The following is a 6,327-nucleotide window of genomic DNA, read 5'->3' as shown; positions in this document are numbered from 1 at the left end:
TGTAATTAAAAAGTAAAGTTTACACAGTCATAGATAAATGAAATTCACACACACACACACAAACAACCTTTACAAAACTACACCTAGAAGTATACTACAGTTACCAAAGCAAATAAATATCGTTAATAACGTCCTTGAACTTTAAGTGAATAAAAATGATTGGTTAAATGCAAAAATATGCAAAACAAATACGTTAACTTAACAATAAATAGGAAAATATGATATTTCAAGGTAATATAAAAAGAAAGCAAATAATATTCAACAAAGTAAGAACTGAACTAGAACCTGAACTAAAACTGAAATAGAACTGAACTAGAACTGAACTAGAACTGAACTAGAACTGAACTAGAACTGAACTAGAACTGAACTAGAACTGAACTAGAACTGAACTAGAACTGAACTAGAACTGAACTAGAACTGAACTAGAACTGAACTAGAACTGAACTAGAACTGAACTAGAACTGAACTAGAACTGAACTAGAACTGAACTAGAACTGAACTAGAACTGAACTAGAACTGAACTAGAACTGAACTAGAACTGAACTAGAACTGAACTAGAACTGAACTAGAACTGAACTAGAACTGAACTAGAACTGAACTAGAACTGAACTAGAACTGAACTAGAACTGAACTAGAACTGAACTAGAACTGAACTAGAACTGAACTAGAACTGAACTAGAACTGAACTAGAACTGAACTAGAACTGAACTAGAACTGAACTAGAACTGAACTAGAACTGAACTAGAACTGAACTAGAACTGAACTAGAACTGAACTAGAACTGAACTAGAACTGAACTAGAACTGAACTAGAACTGAACTAGAACTGAACTAGAACTGAACTAGAACTGAACTAGAACTGAACTAGAACTGAACTAGAACTGAACTAGAACTGAACTAGAACTGAACTAGAACTGAACTAGAACTGAACTAGAACTGAACTAGAACTGAACTAGAACTGAACTAGAACTGAACTAGAACTGAACTAGAACTGAACTAGAACTGAACTAGAACTGAACTAGAACTGAACTAGAACTGAACTAGAACTGAACTAGAACTGAACTAGAACTGAACTAGAACTGAACTAGAACTGAACTAGAACTGAACTAGAACTGAACTAGAACTGAACTAGAACTGAACTAGAACTGAACTAGAACTGAACTAGAACTGAACTAGAACTGAACTAGAACTGAACTAGAACTGAACTAGAACTGAACTAGAACTGAACTAGAACTGAACTAGAACTGAACTAGAACTGAACTAGAACTGAACTAGAACTGAACTAGAACTGAACTAGAACTGAACTAGAACTGAACTAGAACTGAACTAGAACTGAACTAGAACTGAACTAGAACTGAACTAGAACTGAACTAGAACTGAACTAGAACTGAACTAGAACTGAACTAGAACTGAACTAGAACTGAACTAGAACTGAACTAGAACTGAACTAGAACTGAACTAGAACTGAACTAGAACTGAACTAGAACTGAACTAGAACTGAACTAGAACTGAACTAGAACTGAACTAGAACTGAACTAGAACTGAACTAGAACTGAACTAGAACTGAACTAGAACTGAACTAGAACTGAACTAGAACTGAACTAGAACTGAACTAGAACTGAACTAGAACTGAACTAGAACTGAACTAGAACTGAACTAGAACTGAACTAGAACTGAACTAGAACTGAACTAGAACTGAACTAGAACTGAACTAGAACTGAACTAGAACTGAACTAGAACTGAACTAGAACTGAACTAGAACTGAACTAGAACTGAACTAGAACTGAACTAGAACTGAACTAGAACTGAACTAGAACTGAACTAGAACTGAACTAGAACTGAACTAGAACTGAACTAGAACTGAACTAGAACTGAACTAGAACTGAACTAGAACTGAACTAGAACTGAACTAGAACTGAACTAGAACTGAACTAGAACTGAACTAGAACTGAACTAGAACTGAACTAGAACTGAACTAGAACTGAACTAGAACTGAACTAGAACTGAACTAGAACTGAACTAGAACTGAACTAGAACTGAACTAGAACTGAACTAGAACTGAACTAGAACTGAACTAGAACTGAACTAGAACTGAACTAGAACTGAACTAGAACTGAACTAGAACTGAACTAGAACTGAACTAGAACTGAACTAGAACCCAAATAAGAACCTGAACTGGAACTGAAACTAATACTGACACTTCAACTAATTGAATCTTTACAATAACTTTTAGTTAAATACATTTTAAATTGCTCTACCGTTTTTTTTTAGCAAAAATATGAAAAACATTCTACATTCTTTGTTTTAAACAATTATTTAAATTTTCTTTCCACTTAAACTTCTATTTTTTTACTCTTGTTCACACTTTCAACTTTCACTTTCTGCTACAATACAGAAAAAATAATATTATCGTTGTGGCACAAATTCAGTATTGCAGTTGTATGTCATCTATAAATCATGTTTAGGCAACGTTAAGGACTTTAAAAAGACTTGTAAAACTAAACCAGGTTAAGCCTTTGCCATACGCCCACCATTCAAGCATCTTTATTCCTTTTTTTACTACTTTATTTTTGTCCTTTCATTACTGTGAACCAACCAACAATTGTAAAAGCTGGCTAGAAACTATAAAACTATAATAAAGTTTACATAAAAACTTGAAGGAATATTAAATAGAAGAGAGAGAGAGAGAAAACAAGAAGAATAAAAAACAAATAGTATTGAATGGCAAAACAAATCATCATATTTAAAAAAAAATCAAAAAAAAAAACCAGAGTAGGAGAAAACTAAAACAAAACTGTAACACAAATACAAAATACTGCAGAAAAACTCGGTCAGTATAATAATTTTTTAAGTAACCATAACAAAAGTGAACTGAACTGTACAGTAATACAGTGAAAGAAAAGAAAGTGTTGAAAAACTGAAAACAAACAGCAGTTTTCATTTTAAAAATAATCTGCTGCTGCAACTTTTATTTGCCATATTTGTTTAACTCGTAGTAGGTTCTACTCATTCATACCTTTAGTAAGTGCAAAAATGGCTTTATTATTATTAGTAAGTAGTAAATTTACTTTAGCTTTCAAGGTTTTTCTAGTTCAAAAACTTTTTCTCTATTTATTTAGGTTCTTTTTTCCCTTCGACTTTGTTTGTATTAACTGAACAATTGTCAGGGGATAGTTTTGTTCATGTGTGTGGTTAAATACAAAGGCTTGTAGTTGTTTTTGGAGGGTAAAAGTTAAGGCTGGAATTATTTAATATAGAATTTATGTAAAAACTAATTAAAATGTATTTATTTGTATTGAAATTTCTTTGACCAACAATTTCAGTTCATTTTAGGATTACTTATAGTGTATGGTGCATTCTCAATCGAATGAGTTTTCGTATCGAAAAATGATTTCGATGGCGAAATAATAATAAAATGTAGTAAGAAAATTACGATAAATTCGTCTCGATCACGAATGCAATAATTCGACTCCAGGTCAATTCTAGTTCAGGTTCTAGTTCAGGTTCTAGTTCTAGTTCAGGTTCTAGTTCTGGATCTAGTTCAGGTTCTAGTTCAGGTTCTAGTTCAGGTTCTAGTTCAGGTTCTAGTTCAGGTTCTAGTTCAGGTTCTAGTTCAGGTTCTAGTTCAGGTTCTAGTTCAGGTTCTAGTTCAGGTTCTAGTTCAGGTTCTAGTTCAGGTTCTAGTTCAGGTTCTAGTTCAGGTTCTAGTTCAGGTTCTAGTTCAGGTTCTAGTTCAGTTCAAGTTCAGTTCTAGTTCAGTTCTAGTTCAGGTTTTAGTTCAGGTTCTAGTTCAGGTTCTAGTTCAGGTTCTAGTTCAGTTCAAGTTCAGTTCTAGTTCAGTTCTAGTTCAGGTTTTAGTTCAGGTTCTAGTTCTGGATCTAGTTCAGGTTCTAGTTCAGGTTCTAGTTCAGGTTCTAGTTCAGGTTCTAGTTCAGGTTCTAGTTCAGGTTCTAGTTCAGGTTCTAGTTCAGGTTCTAGTTCAGGTTCTAGTTCAGGTTCTAGTTCAGGTTCTAGTTCAGGTTCTAGTTCAGGTTTTAGTTCAGGTTCTAGTTCTAGTTCAGGTTCAGGTTCTAGTTCAGGTTCTAGTTCTGGTTCTAGTTCAGGTTCTAGTTCTGGTTCTAGTTCAGCTTCTACTTCAGGTTCTAGTTCAGGTTCTAGTTCAGGTTCTCGTTCAGTTCTAGTTCAGTTCTAGTTCAGTTCTAGTTCAGTTCTAGTTCAGTTCTAGTTCAGTTCTAGTTCAGTTCTAGTTCAGTTCTAGTTCACTTCTAGTTCAGTTCTAGTTCAGGTTTTATTTCAGGTTCTAGTTCAGGTTCTAGTTCAGGTTCTAGTTCAGGTTCTAGTTCAGTTCAAGTTCAGTTCTAGTTCAGTTCTAGTTCACTTCTAGTTCAGTTCTAGTTCAGGTTTTAGTTCAGGTTGTAGTTCAGGTTCTAGTTCAGGTTCTAGTTCAGTTCTAGTTCAGTTCTAGTTCAGTTCTAGTTCAGTTCTAGTTCAGTTCTAGTTCACTTCTAGTTCAGTTCTAGTTCAGGTTCTAGTTCTGGATCTAGTTCAGGTTCTAGTTCAGGTTCTAGTTCAGGTTCTAGTTCAGGTTCTAGTTCAGGTTCTAGTTCAGGTTCTAGTTCTAGTTCTAGTTCAGGTTCTAGTTCAGGTTCTAGTTCTGGTTCTAGTTCAGGTTCTAGTTCTGGTTCTAGTTCAGTTTCTACTTCAGGTTCTAGTTCAGGTTCTAGTTCAGGTTCTAGTTCAGGTTCTCGTTCAGTTCTAGTTCAGTTCTAGTTCAGTTCTAGTTCAGTTCTAGTTCAGTTCTAGTTCAGTTCTAGTTCAGTTCTAGTTCAGTTCTAGTTCAGTTCTAGTTCAGTTCTAGTTCAGTTCTAGTTCAGTTCTAGTTCAGTTCTAGTTCAGTTCTAGTTCAGTTCTAGTTCAGTTCTAGTTCAGTTCTAGTTCAGGTTTTAGTTCAGGTTCTAGTTCACATCTAGTTCAGTTCTAGTTCAGGTTTTAGTTCAGGTTCTAGTTCAGGTTCTAGTTCTGGTTCTAGTTCAGGTTCTAGTTCTGGTTCTAGTTCTAGTTCAGGTTCTAGTTCAGGTTCTAGTTCAGGTTCAGGTTCTAGTTCAGGTTCTAGTTCAGGTTCTAGTTCAGGTTCTAGTTCAGTTCTAGTTCAGGTTCTAGTTCAGGTTCTAGTTCAGGTTCTAGTTCTGGTTCTAGTTCAGGTTCTATTTCAGGTTCTAGTTCAGGTTCTAGTTCAGGTTCTAGTTCAGCTTCTAGTTCAGGTTCTAGTTCAGGTTCTAGTTCAGGTTCTAGTTCTGGTTCTAGTTCAGGTTCTAGTTCAGGTTCTAGTTCAGGTTCTAGTTCAGGTTCTAGTTCAGGTTCTAGTTCAGGTTCTAGTTCAGGTTCTAGTTCAGGTCCTAGTTCAGGTTCTAGTGCAGGTTCTAGTTCAGGTTCTAGTTCAGGTTCAGGTTCTAGTTCAGGTTCTAGTTCAGGTTCTAGTTCAGGTTCTAGTTCAGGTTCTAGTTCAGGTTTTAGTTCAGGTTCTAGTTCAGATTCAAGTTCAGGTTCTAGTTCAGGTTCAGGTTCTAGTTCAGGTTCAGGTTCAGGTTCTAGTTCAGGTTCTATTTCAGGTTCATAAGGGATGTTATTAAAAAAATAAAGCATATTTTGTAGCGTTTATTTTTTTTAAATCATTAAATGAATTTTAATGAATAAATCGTCTTGATAAACTAAAAAGCAATCAAAAATTTATATTTTACTTTAAAGCCCTTCAGGCAGCAAAACCATTAAACTAAAAAAAAGCAATATTGATTTCAAAGTAAAATGCTGTACTTTAAAACTTAAATGCTTCATGAGAATGTGAACAAAAAAATTTTTTAAAATTATGTGCAGAAAAAGTTTAGACCAATTTTACCAGCACATCTTGTGCAAAATTGAAATATGGTAAAAGAAACATTGAAGCCAACAAAAAAACAACATTTCAGTTAAAGGCAATACTGATTTTGTGGCACAACAGTTTTACTATTTTGTACGTTAGAAAAGTAATATGAGAGTATTGTTTAAAAAATGTAGGTTCACTTATATTTAAAGAATTTTGAAAGAGATTGTGAGTTGTGTTTAATGTGTTTAAAGAATTTTTTGAGTAAAAATATAAATAATTAAAGATTATCAAAAATATGAGAAAAATAAACACATTACTGAAAATTTTTTTTAATTTAGAACAAATGATTCACAACAAAATTTAGAAAATGATTTAGAAAATCTTTCTTAAATATTTTGAAAAGCAGAATTTTCACTGTTCCCTTGACTAGTGAAATTTGAGTTTATATTGAACTATTTAATATTAAATT

The sequence above is a fragment of the Calliphora vicina genome, chromosome 2 (genome assembly GCF_958450345.1).
Source record: "Calliphora vicina chromosome 2, idCalVici1.1, whole genome shotgun sequence".
NCBI lineage: Eukaryota > Metazoa > Arthropoda > Insecta > Diptera > Calliphoridae > Calliphora > Calliphora vicina.
The sequence above is the reverse complement of the archived record's forward strand: the minus strand, read 5'-3'. Positions refer to the sequence as shown.